This window comes from Ambystoma mexicanum, unplaced genomic scaffold, assembly GCF_040938575.1.
Source record: "Ambystoma mexicanum isolate Mex_15411 unplaced genomic scaffold, UKY_AmexF1_1 Mex_scaf1, whole genome shotgun sequence".
NCBI classification, from domain to species: Eukaryota; Metazoa; Chordata; class Amphibia; order Caudata; family Ambystomatidae; genus Ambystoma; species Ambystoma mexicanum.
Genome location: NW_027182324.1, coordinates 5,086,071 through 5,102,512, shown reverse-complemented (window position 1 = coordinate 5,102,512; position 16,442 = coordinate 5,086,071). Strand labels below are relative to the sequence as shown.

The window sequence follows — 16,442 nt, the reverse complement described above, 5'->3', positions numbered from 1 at the left end:
GTTTTCCAATTGACTGAAACTCCATTACACAAAACGAGCATGTCAGTAATCGACGATTTAGAGTGGACTGCATTGCCCAGTGTGTGCATTGAGGAGCACATGTACGTCTTTACTGGGAAGCAAGTTTGCACTCATGAATGTGGCAAAACATTCAAATCCGTGGGGTGGGTGACCATTAAAGTCCTACATGCTGCAAATCTCTATATCTGGATACGGAATGACTGAAAAAAGTTATGTCTCTAGTGTCAAAATGTGTGTAATGCACTAGTAATTCATTTCCTTTATTGACCAGTGAGGTAGCCATGTATGGTGGTGCTGTAGAGTGAAAATCAAGTTTGAAATAGGCAGAAATCCATGTGCCCGGATAGCTCAGTCGGTAGAGCATCAGACTTTTAATCTGAGGGTCCAGGGTTCAAGTCCCTGTTCGAGTGTACCATTGCTTCTTTTAAAGAAAATTAAGCAGGAAATATGAATTGCTCATTCTAATATGTGCTATTTCTGATGGCATCGCAACCTTGGGCAATATGACTCTAAGGTAGTGGAGTCCAGAGTTCTTTGATGCTTTACCAACATTTCAAGCCTGACTGTGCTTCTAAATAGCATGTGTTAGGCAGAAACCTGTGCAGTTCCCTTGGGGAACACTGCAAAAGATTTAAGACTACAGGTATAGCAGTAAACCCACTTGGTAGCAGTCCGCACCACCCAGATTTACCTGGTAGCTGTGGCTGAGCAGTCAGACTTCCCTCAAGAAGAGTTAGGCAGTATGCAAAGTATACACAATATGTACTCAGACACAATAGCACAAGCAAACACTGACCAGAGCTTGGTTTCAAAAGTATATAGTTATTTTATTTTTTAAGAACACATAAGTTGAAAACACTCTAGCAAAGTATAGTAAAAACACTTAAAACACAGTTATAATGAAAGCAGTTTCAACCCTTACTCCTATCTAGACAACTCTAAGGTAACTCCACATAATTAAAACAGAGGTGAGCGCTTAACGTTAGATGACACTCTAGTAGGTTTAAGGAAGGGATAAAAAGAAACAGAAATGGGTTAAACACACCACTCTAAGGTCCAGAACACTTGCAATAGGCTCAAAGAAACACAAAATCACAGGTGAGCAAAAGTCACTAGGCAGGGCCCACTCTTAGAGTAGCCGGAGCGAAAATGTGCCCAAGATCACACTGTTATTAGGGATTCAAAGTCTTGCAAAGAGTTAGAAAGAGTTTAGAGTGGTTTAGAAAGTTTAGCCAGGGTGTCCCAGGCACTCCCAGGGTCGAAAGCCGGGGGCTAAATCTACTCCGTACAGTCGGTAGCAAGGGAAGCCAGGCGGAACACGGTACCTTAAGCGGAAAGGATCCTCCAGCGGTGGCAGTTGTTCCAGGCAGTGGCAGCAAGGCTCGACGTCGGTCAGGGGAGAAGAAGTTCTCGCTGAAGAGCAGAAGAAGAAGGTCGTTGCACTGCCCGGGAAGAAACCAGCCGCGGAGTCCTCCGGTTAAAGGGTTGTACCGACTTTCGTGGTTGGGGTAAAAGTGGTGGGGTTCCGGTTGCCGGGGTGCTTGGCACTGGCAAGGCGGCCACGAGATACCTCGAGAAGCGAAAAGAAGGCGAAAACTGGTTGTCCCCACCAGTCAAGGGAAGGAGCCACTCCGTTAAGAGTTCTCCTCGGTCGTCGGGAAAAGTGGTGAGACGGTTCAGCAGGGCTCCACCGGGTGGTGTCGTCGAAGCAGGTCGGCTCAGCTCTTCCCTCGTCGGATTCTTGGTCCTGTGGCGACTTCTGAAGTTCCAGTCCCCAAAGCCCTGCTTTTATGCAGCAAACCCCCATTCACCCAGCCTAGCTGTCACTCAAACATGCTAAGTGGTGAGCCGGCCGGCTCACCACTTGGGCCAATCAGGACGGAGTGCGACTTGAGTTACCAAGGTAACTCAGTCCAGGGTGCCTAAATCCCCCTCCACCCCTCCTAAGTACCCCAGACAGAGTGGCACCACTTTGGAGGGCTTCTGTGGAGAAGCCCGCCAAAAGTGGAACAAAGGGCTCCACTTTGGGTCAGAGTTACAGAGGCGAACACCAACGCCATTTTAGAATCAAGTTTTGGCAAAAAGTCCCAACCGGAGTTATAAAAATAAATATATAAACCGGCGGTATGTTTAAGGCTACCGTAAATAAATAATTAAATGTGTTAGCCTAAAACAATGGGAAATCCCATAGGAAAATATTCGCGGTCGAATATAAAACGTAGTTTCCACTGCCACCAGCCAAAACTCGATCAGGGGGGACGGAGACGTGCCCCCTCGACTAACAGACCCTGGGGCAATCGAATTGCCCCAGCCAGTACGTCCACAATATGATGGTTTGTACTGGTTCTGTTCAGGATTCACGACTAGCAAAGTCTTTGGTGACTTTACATGCCCTGGGAGACAGTAGTCAGTCCCAGGGTATGGAGTCTATGTTGGGGAGTCCCTAGGACACCCCTGGGTCACGGCACAGAGGGTGCTGTGTAACCCACATCACAAAAATACATGAGGCCCTATGGGGTAAAAGACCCCATAGCCCATTCAACACAAGGTTTAACCAAGAAAACACACTTCAACATGTCCAAGAGTGAGGGTAAAAGAGTCTCACTCTTGGCAGGAGAAAAAAAGAAACCCCAGAAATCCAGCAAAGCTGCTGGGGGACTCACTAGGTAGGGAAATTCAGCCTAAACAGAGAATTCTCCCTAACACTCGCCCCCCCCAGACTAAGGGACAGGAGGATTTAATCCACTCCTGGATGAACCTCATACTTCTAGTCGATGATATACATCCTAGAGAGTCCATCAGCATTTTGATGGTGACACCCTGACCTGTGCTCAATGGTGAAATCAAACCCTTGCAGGCAGATTGACCATCTCAATAGTTTTGGATCTTCCCCTTTCATTTGCATTAACCATCTCAAGGGTTGGTGGTCAGTCTGAATAACAAAAGTAGAACCATACAAGTATGGCCTAAACTTCTTCAGTGCCCACACAATAGCAAAGCATTCTCTTTCGATAGTTGCCCACCTTGTCTCAGGATCCTTCAGTTTCCTACTGATGAAGCAAATGGGGTGCTCCCTACCCTTCTCATCCAGTTGGCTTAGAACTGCACCTATACCTACATTGGAAGCATCAGTTTGTACAATGAAAGGTTGGTGGTAGTCCGGGGCTCTCAATACTGGAGCTTGGCAAAGAGCTCTCTTCAGTTTTTCAAAGGCCTGATTGCACTCCTCATTCCATTTTACCTTTTTAGGGAATTTGGGAGAGGAGATTACATTCAGTGGAGAAGCTATGGTCCCATAGTTCTCAATGAAATTCCTGTAATATCCAGTGAGGCCTAGAAAAGCTCTCACTTGGGTTTGAGTAGTTGGTGTTGTCCAATTTTGCACAGCTTCAATCTTGCTGGGCAAAGGCCTTATTTCTCCACCTCCTACCTCATGTCCAAGGTAGACCACTTTACTTTGACCAATCTGGCACTTACTGGCTTTGATTGTCAAATGGGCCTGTTCCAGAGCCTGCAACACATGTCCTAGGTGGTTCACATGTTCTTCCCAGGAGTGGCTGAAGACTGCAATGTCATCCAAGTATGCCATGCAGAAATCTTCCATCCCAGCCAGAACCTGGTTCACCATCCTTTGGAATGTGGCAGGTGCATTTTTTAGTCCAAAAGGCATGACCTTAAACTGGTACAAGCCAACTGGGGTTGAAAATGCAGTTTTCTCCTTGGCATGGTCTGTCAGGGCTATTTGCCAATAGCCTGACGTCAGGTCAAATGTGCTGAGGTACTTGGCTGCACCAAGTTTATCCACCAACTCATCTGTCCTGGGCAAAGGGTGGGCATCAGTCTTGGTGACTGCATTTAGAGCTCTATAGTCCACACAGAATCTCAAGTCTTTGGATCCTGCCTTTGGTACTAACACAACTGGGCTAGACCATGGACTAGTAGAGGGCTCTATTACCCCGAGATCAAGCATCTTCTTGACCTCTCCTTTGATGTGGGCTCTGATATGTTCTGACATTCTGTATCCTCTGCTTTTGACTGGCGGACAGTCACCAGTGAGTATCTCATGCTGGCCCCAAGGGGTCAAGCCTGGTGACAGTGAGAACAGGGAGGCAAACTGATTTAACATAGATTTGCACTCCTCTTGTTGCTCAGGTGTCAGGTCTGAAGAGAGATTGACTCCTTCAACTTTTTCATCTAAAGGCACACCTCTGAGGAGATCAGGGAGAGATTCACTCTCTTCCTCCTCTGCAGCTGAAGCTAGAAGCAAGGCTCCTACATCAGGTCTGGAGATGTATGCTTTTAGTCGGTTGGTGTGGAAGACTCTAGGAGCTTCCCTGGGTCTGCCCAGATCCACCAGATAGTTGACCTCTCCAAGTTTTCCCACAACCTTGAAGGGTCCCATCCATTTGTCTTGCAAGGCCCTCTGCCTTGTTGGGAGCATAACTAGAACTAGCTGGTCTTGAGTAAACTCAACCATGTTAGCCTTCTGGTCGTGCCAAGGTTTGACCAGGGCTTGACCAGCTTTCAAGTTGTCACTTGCTTCTGCCATCATGTGTGACATTCTCCTCTGGAGACCTATCACATAGTCAGTCACTCTGACTGGCTTGAGGGGAGGAGCACCTTCCAATCCCTCCTTAATCAGGGCCAATGGACCTCTGACGGGATGGCCATAGAGAAGCTCAAAGGGAGAATAACCTACTCCCTCCTGAGGGACTTCTCTATAAGCAAAGAGAAGGCATGGCAGTAGAAGGTCCCACTTTTTCTTAAGGGGTTCTTCTAAAGCACCTATCATGCTCTTCATGGTTCTGTTAAACCTTTCAACCAACCCGTTGGTCTGAGGGTGGTATGCGGTTGAGAACTTGTAGGTAACTCCACAGGTTTTCCACATGGCTTTCATGTAGTGGGACATAAAGTTTGACCCCCTGTCAGAGATTACCTCCTTAGGAAACCCAACCCTGGTAAAAATACCAAGGAGGGCCTTAGCCACAGCCGGAGCTGTAACAGTCCTCATAGGAATTGCCTCAGGGTACCTAGTAGCATGGTCTACTACAACAAGTATAAACCTGTTGCCTGAGGAGGTTGGAGGATCAAGGGGACCAACAATGTCAATCCCTACCCTCTCAAATGGGACTCCCACAACTGGGAGAGGCACTAAAGGTGCCACATTCTTGGAACCAACCTTACCAGAAGTCTGGCAGGTATGGCAGCTCTTACAATATCTATCTACTTCAGCCCCCATCTTTGGCCAATAAAAGTAGAGTGAGAGCCTTTCCTTGGTCTTCTTGAAACTCAAGTGACCAGCCAAAGGTATCTCATGGGCTAGTTGTAAGAACTGTTGTCTGTTCTCTTGTGGGACTACAAGGCGTTTGTAGTCTCCAGGTTCAGACTCAGTGGGTTCACTGTAGAAGAGGCCATCTTCCCAGTGCAACCTATACTTCCCAGGCTCTTGCCCATCAGCTTGAGAAGCTGCCTGGTGGCGGAGACCTTCCAGAGTTGGACATTCTCTTTGCCCCTTACGAAAAGCTGCCCTGCTAGGCCCACCTTCTGCCAGTAAAGACTGCAGCTCAGGATGGTCCTCAGGGTCCAAATCTCCAATAAGGTTGGGGCCTCCTTCTAGCTCTTCCTCAGAGTCTAGCTCAACCACACAGGGTTGTACCTCCCTCTCAGCCTCAGCTGGAGGTGGAGTTACAGGTGTAACTTTGGACAACCTAGGGGAAGTCCTTGTTGGAAGCACTGGAGTGCTTGCTGCTGGCTTTTTCCTAGGAGTCTTGGGTTGCCCCTTTGCTCCTGATCTGGTAGTTACTGCAGTAAGTTGCTCCAGTGGGAGAGGAGTGATTTCTGTCATCATCTCCTGAGATAACCCTCTCAGGGTTTTCTCTCTTGCAGGTTTTGTGAGTTCCTGGAACCTTTTGCTAGGAGGTCTGGGGGTATGAGATACAACTCCAAGAGCTTTGAGGTCATTACCCAACAGAACCCTACCTGGCACTTCACATTGTACACTGACAGGTATTTTTACAGCCATATCATTACATTGGATGAGAACTGGTAACTGGGGACACATCTGCACAGGCCCACCAGCTAACTTGGTGAGGCATTTGTGTGCCTTAGCAACATCCTCTGCCTTGAAAAACGATTCATCCACCACAGTTATGCTGGCTCCAGTGTCCCTAATGGCAGGGGTCTCCTGACCATTCACCTGGACACTGTCCTTATAATACTCTTTAGTATTATCTGGGATAGAGTTATAGACATCTAAATTCTGTTGTTCCCACAACCCCAGAGAGACTAAAGAAACACTAGCTGAGACTCCAGTGGGTTCATCAGCTAGTAATAGAAAGTTTCCACTTGCCATATGTACTTCCTCTTCTGGAGCGAAGGCTAAGGAGGCAAGCTGGACCCCTGAAGGTTTACCCTTACATCTGGGATCTCCTTTCACATGGTCAGTAGCCTTACAAACAAAGCATGAGCCAAAGGCTCGCTGGAATGGAGGCTTGTTCTGACCTCCTTCTGGTCTGGGACCAGGAGGTACACTAACCTGATTTGGTTTCCCTTGTGGCTTACCCTTATAGTTTTGTTTGGGGCCCTCTTTGGAATTTGTAGTATTAGAATTCTCTTTGGAGTCCTTTTTAGACTGTTTCTCCCCATCCTTCTTCTGAGTTACCCCAGAATCCTTGTGAGTGGCCCTGTTGGCAACCCACAAGTCAGCAGCCTTAGCTAGTTTCCGGGAATCCAATTCCCTGGAATCAGCCAAGTGTTGTCTGAGCTCAGGAGAGCAGGCATCATAAATAGTCTCCAACATAAACAAATTCTTCATACCTTCATAAGTGTTCACCTTGTAACCCTTAATCCATCCCTCTAAGTTTTTCAAACATTCACTCACCCAGGTAGCCCAAGGGGTACCATCATGCTTTTTGAGGTTCCTAAACCTCTTAAGATACTGGGAAGGGGTCTTCCCAAACCTAGCTATCAAAGCTAGTTTCACACATTCATAGTCCTTCCTATCCTCCTCCCCCATCTCCATTACCACATCAGTTGCAACAGGGGGAAGCCTAGAGAACAACCAGGTGAGTAAGTCATTTCCTGTGATGTTCTGGAGCCCATGATTATATTCAAACAGAGACAACCAATCCAACACATCCAACTTAGGCTCATACATACCAATCAATTCTTTAGGCATCCGGGGTCTTTTAGGACTGGAACTTCTAGAGGAGCCAGAGAGAGAAACATTCTCAACAGATAATTTCTTCATTTCTAAGTCATACTTGAGCTCCATTTCCCTTAGCCTTAGTTCTTTGTCAGTTTGAGCATTAAGTTTCTTATACTCCAATTCTAGCTTCATTTTCTCCAGTTCAAAGTACTGAGGACTAAATGTGGGACCTGGTAAAGGTCCAGTAGGTACAGCAGGTAGAGCAGGCAGAGGCCTAGGGGGGACAGTTACAACAGCCTCACCCTCCTCTTCTGACTCTTCCTCAGAATCATCAACATTTTGCTCCATGTTAACTTCAATACTGTCATCTACAGTTGCTGGAGTGGTAGGTTCCTCTGAACCATCACCCAGACTTTGGTTAGCCAACAATCTTTCAATCAGCTCCATTTTCTTGCCCTTAGTCAGGAGATCCTTATGTTTACAGAGCACTCTTAAACAATCAGCAGTTTTGGCTGCAAGGGACTCTTGACTATAGCTTTCTATAACTGACATGTTAGAGGATTACTTTTACAGTGCTAAGCTTTGTGGTTAGTTGCACTAAGGTATCTAAAGCACAATAAAATGTATACTCAATACAAATCCCACCGCTGTACACCAGTGTTAGGCAGAAACCTGTGCAGTTCCCTTGGGGAACACTGCAAAAGATTTAAGACTACAGGTATAGCAGTAAACCCACTTGGTAGCAGTCCGCACCACCCAGATTTACCTGGTAGCTGTGGCTGAGCAGTCAGACTTCCCTCAAGAAGAGTTAGGCAGTATGCAAAGTATACACAATATGTACTCAGACACAATAGCACAAGCAAACACTGACCAGAGCTTGGTTTCAAAAGTATATAGTTATTTTATTTTTTAAGAACACATAAGTTGAAAACACTCTAGCAAAGTATAGTAAAAACACTTAAAACACAGTTATAATGAAAGCAGTTTCAACCCTTACTCCTATCTAGACAACTCTAAGTTAACTCCACATAATTAAAACAGAGGTGAGCGCTTAACGTTAGATGACACTTTAGTAGGTTTAAGGAAGGGATAAAAAGAAACAGAAATGGGTTAAACACACCACTCTAAGGTCCAGAACACTTGCAATAGGCTCAAAGAAACACAAAGTCACAGGTGAGCAAAAGTCACTAGGCAGGGCCCACTCTTAGAGTAGCCGGAGCGAAAATGTGCCCAAGATCACACTGTTATTAGGGATTCAAAGTCTTGCAAAGAGTTAGAAAGAGTTTAGAGTGGTTTAGAAAGTTTAGCCAGGGTGTCCCAGGCACTCCCAGGGTCGAAAGCCGGGGGCTAAATCTACCCCGTACAGTCGGTAGCAAGGGAAGCCAGGCGGAACACGGTACCTTAAGCGGAAAGGATCCTCCAGCGGTGGCAGTTGTTCCAGGCAGTGGCAGCAAGGCTCGACGTCGGTCAGGGGAGAAGAAGTTCTCGCTGAAGAGCAGAAGAAGAAGGTCGTTGCACTGCCCGGGAAGAAACCAGCCGCGGAGTCCTCCGGTTAAAGGGTTGTACCGACTTTCGTGGTTGGGGTAAAAGTGGTGGGGTTCCGGTTGCCGGGGTGCTTGGCACTGGCAAGGCGGCCACGAGATACCTCGAGAAGCGAAAAGAAGGCGAAAACTGGTTGTCCCCACCAGTCAAGGGAAGGAGCCACTCCGTTAAGAGTTCTCCTCGGTCGTCGGGAAAAGTGGTGAGACGGTTCAGCAGGGCTCCACCGGGTGGTGTCGTCGAAGCAGGTCGGCTCAGCTCTTCCCTCGTCGGATTCTTGGTCCTGTGGCGACTTCTGAAGTTCCAGTCCCCAAAGCCCTGCTTTTATGCAGCAAAGCCCCATTCACCCAGCCTAGCTGTCACTCAAACATGCTAAGTGGTGAGCCGGCCGGCTCACCACTTGGGCCAATCGGGACGGAGTGCGACTTGAGTTACCAAGGTAACTCAGTCCAGGGTGCCTAAATCCCCCTCCTCCCCTCCTAAGTACCCCAGACAGAGTGGCACCACTTTGGAGGGCTTCTGTGGAGAAGCCCGCCAAAAGTGGAACAAAGGGCTCCACTTTGGGTCAGAGTTACAGAGGCGAACACCAACGCCATTTTAGAATCAAGTTTTGGCAAAAAGTCCCAACCGGAGTTATAAAAATAAATATATAAACCGGCGGTATGTTTAAGGCTACCGTAAATAAATAATTAAATGTGTTAGCCTAAAACAATGGGAAATCCCATAGGAAAATATTCGCGGTCGAATATAAAACGTAGTTTCCACTGCCACCAGCCAAAACTCGATCAGGGGGGACGGAGACGTGCCCCCTCGACTAACAGACCCTGGGGCAATCGAATTGCCCCAGCCAGTACGTCCACAATATGATGGTTTGTACTGGTTCTGTTCAGGATTCACGACTAGCAAAGTCTTTGGTGACTTTACATGCCCTGGGAGACATTAGTCAGTCCCAGGGTATGGAGTCTATGTTGGGGAGTCCCTAGGACACCCCTGGGTCACGGCACAGAGGGTGCTGTGTAACCCACATCACAAAAATACATGAGGCCCTATGGGGTAAAAGACCCCATAGCCCATTCAACACAAGGTTTAACCAAGAAAACACACTTCAACATGTCCAAGAGTGAGGGTAAAAGAGTCTCACTCTTGGCAGGAGAAAAAAAGAAACCCCAGAAATCCAGCAAAGCTGCTGGGGGACTCACTAGGTAGGGAAATTCAGCCTAAACAGAGAATTCTCCCTAACAGCATGAAATAGCAATCTTTGTACAAAGTTTTAATATTGGGGAGATAGATTGGTCGAAAAAAAAGCAGAGAGGCGCTGCTGAGATTCAAACTCAGGGACTCCTGTTTACTAGACAGGCGCTTTAACCAACTAAGCCACAGCACCTTTTTTGCGTCTGGTCTCCTTTCCTTCCTCGTGTAATCATTTAGAAGTGAAATCCACTTTTTTTAAGGCTGGGCTTCTGTTGCAATATAACTTTTCAAAATGTTTTCCAATTGACTGAAACTCCATTGCACAAAACGAGCATGTCATTAATCGTCGATTTAGAGCGGACTGCATTGCCCAGTGTGTGAATTGAGGAGCACATGTTCGTCTTTACTGGGGAGCAAGTTTACACTCTTGAATGTGGCAAAACATTCAAATCAGTGAGTCGGTGACCATTACAGTCCTAGATGCTGCAAATCTCTATATCTGGAGACGGAAAGACTGAAAAAAGTTATGTCTCCAGTGTCAAAATGTGTGTAATGCACTAGTAATTCATTTCCTTTATTGACCAGTGAGGTAGCAATGTATGGAGGTGCTGTAGAGTGAAAATCAAGTTTCAAATGGGCAGTGATCCCTGTGCTTTGATAGCTCAGTCGGTAGAGCATCAGACGTTTAATCTGAGGGTCCAGGGTTCAAGTCCCTGTTCAGGTGTACCTGTGCTTCTTTTACAAAAAATTAAGCAGGAAATATGAATTGCTCATTCTAATATGTGCTATTTCTGATGGCATCGCAACCTTGGGCAATATGACTCTAAGGTAGTGGAGTCCAGAGTTCTTGTATGCTTTGCCAACATTTCAAGCCTTACTGTGCTTCTAAATAGCATGAAATAGCAATCTTTGTACAAAGTTTTAATATTGGGGAGACAGATTGGTCGAAAAAAAAGCAGAGAGGCGCTGCTGAGATTCGAACTCAGGATCTCCTGTTTACTAGAAAGGCGCTTTAACCAACTAAGTCACAGCACCTTTTTTGCATCTGGTCTCCTTTCCTTCCTCATGTAATCATTTAGAAGTGAAATCCACTTTTTTTAAGGCTGGGCTTCTGTTGCAATATAACTTTTCAAAATGTTTTCCAATTGACTGAAACTCCATTGCACAAAACGAGCATGTCATTAATTGTTGATTTAGAGTGGACTGCATTGCCCAGGGTGTGCATTGAGGAGCACATGTTCGTCTTTACTGGGGAGCAAGTTTGCACTCATGAATGTGGCAAAACATTCAAATCCGTGTGGTGGGTGACCATTAAAGTCCTACATGCTGCAAATCTCTATATCTGGATACGGAATGACTGAAAAAAGTTATGTCTCCAGTGTCAAAATGTATGTAATGCACTAGTAATTCATTTCCTTTATTGACCAGTGAGGTAGCCATGTATGGAGGTGCTGTAGAGTGAAAATCAAGTTTCATATAGGTAGAGATCCATGTGCCTGGATAGCTCAGTGGTAGAGCATTAGACTTTTAATCTGAGGGTCCAGGGTTCAAGTCCCTGTTCAGGCGTACCTTTGCTTCTTTTACAAAAAATTAAGTAGGACATATGAATTGCTCATTCTAATGTGTGCTATTTCTGATGGCATCACAACCTTGGGCAATATGACTCTGAGGTAGTGGAGTCCAGAGTTCTTGGATACTTTGCCAACATTTCAAGCATGACTGTGCTTCTAAATAGCATGAAATAGCAATCTTTGTACAAAGTTTTAATATTGAGGAGACAGATTGGTTGAAAAAAAAAAGCAGAGAGGCGCTGCTGAGATTCAAACTCAGGATCTCCTGTTTACTAGACAGGCGCTTTAACCAACTAAGCCACAGCACCTTTTTTGCACCTGATCTCCTTTCCTTCCTCGTGTAATCATTTAGAAGTGAAATCCACTTTTTTTAAGGCTGGGCTTCTGTTGCAATATAACTTTTCAAAATGTTTTCCAATTGACTGAAACTCCATTACACAAAACGAGCATGTCAGTAATCGACGATTTAGAGTGGACTGCATTGCCCAGTGTGTGCATTGAGGAGCACATGTACGTCTTTACTGGGAAGCAAGTTTGCACTCATGAATGTGGCAAAACATTCAAATCCGTGGGGTGGGTGACCATTAAAGTCCTACATGCTGCAAATCTCTATACCTGGATACGGAATGACTGAAAAAAGGTATGTCTCCAGTGTCAAAATGTGTGTAATGCACTAGTAATTCATTTCCTTTATTGACCAGTGAGGTAGCCATGTATGGTGGTGCTGTAGAGTGAAAATCAAGTTTGAAATAGGCAGAAATCCATGTGCCCGGATAGCTCAGTCGGTAGAGCATCAGACTTTTAATCTGAGGGTCCAGGGTTCAAGTCCCTGTTCGAGCGTACCTTTGCTTCTTTTACAAAAAATTAAGCAGGAAATATGAATTGCTCATTCTAATATTTGCTATTTCTGATGGCATCGCAACCTTGGGCAATATGATTCTAAGGTAGTGGAGTCCAGAGTTCTTGTATGCTTTGCCAACATTTCAAGCCTTACTGTGCTTCTAAATAGCATGAAATAGCAATCTTTGTACAAAGTTTTAATATTGGGGAGACAGATTGGTCGAAAAAAAAGCAGACAGGCGCTGCTGAGATTCGAACTCAGGATCTCCTGTTTACTAGACAGGCGCTTTGACCAACTAAGCCACAGCACCTTTTTTGCATCTGGCCTCCTTTCCTTCAACATGTAATCATTTAGATGTGAAATCCACTTTTTTTAAGGCTGGGCTTCTGTTGCAATATAACTTTTCAAAATGTTTTCCAATTGACTGAAACTCCATTGCACAAAACGAGCATGTCATTAATCGTCGATTTAGAGTGGACTGCATTGCCCAGTGTGTGCATTGAGGAGCACATGTTCGTCTTTACTGGGGAGCAAGTTTGCACTCATGAATGTGGCAAAACATTCAAATCCGTAAGTGGGTGAACATTAAAGTCCTAGATGCTGCAAATCTCTATATCTGGATACGGAATGACTGAAAAAAGATATGTCTCCAGTGTCAAAATGTGTGTAATGCACTAGTAATTCATTTCCTTTATTGACCAGTGAGGTAGCCATGTATGGAGGTGCTGTAGAGTGAAAATCAAGTTTCAAATGGGCAGTGATCCCTGTGCCTGGATAGCTCAGTCGGTAGAGCATCAGACTTTTAATCTGAGGGTCCAGGGTTCAAGTCCCTGTTCAGGCGTACCTGTGCTTCTTTTACAAAAAATTAAGCAGGAAATATGAATTGCTCATTCTAATATGTGCTATTTCTGATGGCATCGCAACCTTGGGCAATATGATTCTAAGGTAGTGGAGTCCAGAGTTCTTGTATGCTTTGCCAACATTTCAAGCCTTACTGTGCTTCTAAATAGCATGAAATAGCAATCTTTGTACAAAGTTTTAATATTGGGGAGACAGATTGGTCGAAAAAAAGCAGACAGGCGCTGCTGAGATTCGAACTCAGGATCTCCTGTTTACTAGACAGGCGCTTTAACCAACTAAGCCACAGCACCTTTTTTGCATCTGTTCTCCTTTCCTTCCTCATGTAATCATTTAGAAGTGAAATCCACTTTTTTAAGGCTGGGCTTCTGTTGCAATATAACTTTTCAAAATGTTTTCCAATTGACTGAAACTCCATTGCACAAAACGAGCATGTCATTAATCGTCGATTTAGAGTGGACTGCATTGCCCAGTGTGTGCATTGAGGAGCACATGTTCGTCTTTACTGGGGAGCAAGTTTGCACTCATGAATGTGGCAAAACATTCAAATCCGAAAGTGGGTGAACATTAAAGTCCTAGATGCTGCAAATCTCTATATCTGGATACGGAATGACTGAAAAAAGTTATGTCTCCAGTGTCAAAATGTGTGTAATGCACTAGTAATTCATTTACTTTATTGACCAGTGAGGTAGCCATGTATGGAGGTGCTGTAGAGTGAAAATCAAGTTTCAAATAGCAGTGATCCTTGTGTCTGGATAGCTCAGTCGGTAGAGCATCAGACTTTTAATCTGAGGGCCCAGGGTTCAAGTCCCTGTTCAGGCGTACCGGTGCTTCTTTTACAAAAAATTAAGCAGGAAATATGAATTGCTCATTCTAATATGTGCTATTTCTGATGGCATCGCAACCTTGGGCAATATGACTCTAAGGTAGTGGAGTCCAGAGTTCTTGGATGCTTTGCCAACATTTCAAGCCTGACTGTGCTTCTAAATAGCATGAAATAGCAATCTTTGTACAAAGTTTTAATATTGGGGAGACAGATTGGTCGAAAAAAAAAGCAGAGAGGCGTTGCTGAGATTCGACCTCAGGACCTCCTGTTTACTAAACCAACTAAGCCAAGCACCTTTTTTTGCATCTGGTCTCCTTTCCTTCCTCATGTAATCATTTAGAAGTGAAATCCACTTTTTTTAAGGCTGGGCTTCTGTTGCAATATAACTTTTCAAAATGTTTTCCAATTGACTGAAACTCCATTGCACAAAACGAGCATGTCATTAATCGTCGATTTAGAGCGGACTGCATTGCCCAGTGTGTGCATTGAGGAGCACATGTTCGTCTTTACTGGGGAGCAAGTTTGCACTCATGAATGTTGCAAAACATTCAAATCCGTAAGTGGGTGACCATTAAAGTCCTAGATGCTGCAAATCTCTATATCTGGATACGGAATGACTGAAAAAAGTTATGTCTCCAGTGTCAAAAAGTGTGTAATGCACTAGTAATTAATTTCCTTTATTGACCAGTGAGGTAGCCATGTATGGAGGTGCTGTAGAGTGAAAATCAAGTTTCAAATAGGCAGTGATCCTTGTGCCTGGATAGCTCAGTCGGTAGAGCATCAGACTTTTAATCTGAGGGCCCAGGGTTCAAGTCCCTGTTCAGACGTACCTGTGCTTCTTTTACAAAAAATTAAGCAGGAAATATGAATTGCTCATTCTAATATGTGCTATTTCTGATGGCATCGCAACCTTGGGCAATATGACTCTAAGGTAGTGGAGTCCAGAGTTCTTGGATGCTTTGCCAACATTTCAAGCCTTACTGTGCTACTAAATAGCATGAAATAGCAAGCTTTGTACAAAGTTTTAATATTGGGGAGACAGATTGGTCGAAAAAAAAGCAGAGAGGTGCTGCTGAGATTCAAACTCAGGACCTCCTGTTTACTAGACAGGAGCTTTGACCAACTAAGCCACAGCACCTTTTTTGCAACTGGCCTCCTTTCCTTCAACATGTAATCATTTAGATGTGAAATCCACTTTTTTTAAGGCTGGGCTTCTGTTGCAATATAACTTTTCAAAATGTTTTCCAATTGACTGAAACTCCATTGCACAAAACGAGCATGTCATTAATTGTTGATTTAGAGTGGACTGCATTGCCCAGGGTGTGCATTGAGGAGCACATGTTCGTCTTTACTGGGGAGCAAGTTTGCACTCATGAATGTGGCAAAACATTCAAATCCGTAAGTGGGTGACCATTAAAGTCCTAGATGCTGCAAATCTCTATATCTGGATACGGAATGACTGAAAAAGTTATGTCTCCAGTGTCAAAATGTGTGTAATGCACTAGTAATTCATTTCCTTTATTGACCAGTGAGGTAGCCATGTATGGAGGTGCTGTAGAGTGAAAATCAAGTTTCAAATGGGCAGTGATCCCTGTGCTTGGATAGCTCAGTTGGTAGAGCATCAGACTTTTAATCTGAGGGTCCAGGGTTCGGTGCTTCTTTTACAAAAAATTAAGCAGGAAATATGAATTGCTCATTCTAATATGTGCTATTTCTGATGGCATCGCAACCTTGGGCAATATGACTCTAAGGTAGTGGAGTCCAGAGTTCTTGGATGCTTTGCCAACATTTCAAGCCTGACTGTGCTTCTAAATAGCATGAAATAGCAATCTTTGTACAAAGTTTTAATATTGGGGAGACAGATTGGTCGAAAAAAAAGCAGACAGGCGCTGTTGAGATTCGAACTCAGGATCTCCTGTTTACTAGACAGGCGCTTTAACCAACTAAGCCACAGCACCTTTTTTGCATCTGGTCTCCTTTCCTTCCTCATGTAATCATTTAGAAGTGAAATCCACTTTTTTAAGGCTGGGCTTCTGTTGCAATATAACTTTTCAAAATGTTTTCCAATTGACTGAAACTCCATTGCACAAAACGAGCATGTCATTAATCGTCGATTTAGAGTGGACTGCATTGCCCAGTGTGTGCATTGAGGAGCACATGTTCGTCTTTACTGGGGAGCAAGTTTGCACTCATGAATGTGGCAAAACATTCAAATCCGTAAGTGGGTGAACATTAAAGTCCTAGATGCTGCAAATCTCTATATCTGGATACGGAATGACTGAAAAAAGTTATGTCTCCAGTGTCAAAATGTGTGTAATGCACTAGTAATTCATTTCCTTTATTGACCAGTGAGGTAGCCATGTATGGAGGTGCTGTAGAGTGAAAATCAAGTTTCAAATGGGCAGTGATCCCTGTGCCTGGATAGCTCAGTCGGTAGAGCATCAGACT

The 16,442-nt window shown here is 44.7% G+C and overlaps 2 non-coding genes across 2 annotated transcripts; both read right to left on the bottom strand.

Annotated features, from left to right (window-relative positions):
• Nucleotides 1–12,546: 12,546 nt before the first annotated feature.
• On the bottom strand, nucleotides 12,547–12,620 carry TRNAT-AGU (transfer RNA threonine (anticodon AGU)). Its single transcript has one exon. It is a non-coding gene; the product is annotated as a tRNA-Thr (tRNA).
• Nucleotides 12,621–13,387: 767 nt separating this feature from the next.
• TRNAT-AGU (transfer RNA threonine (anticodon AGU)) lies at nucleotides 13,388–13,461 on the bottom strand. The gene has a single exon. It is a non-coding gene; the product is annotated as a tRNA-Thr (tRNA).
• Nucleotides 13,462–16,442: the final 2,981 nt, after the last annotated feature.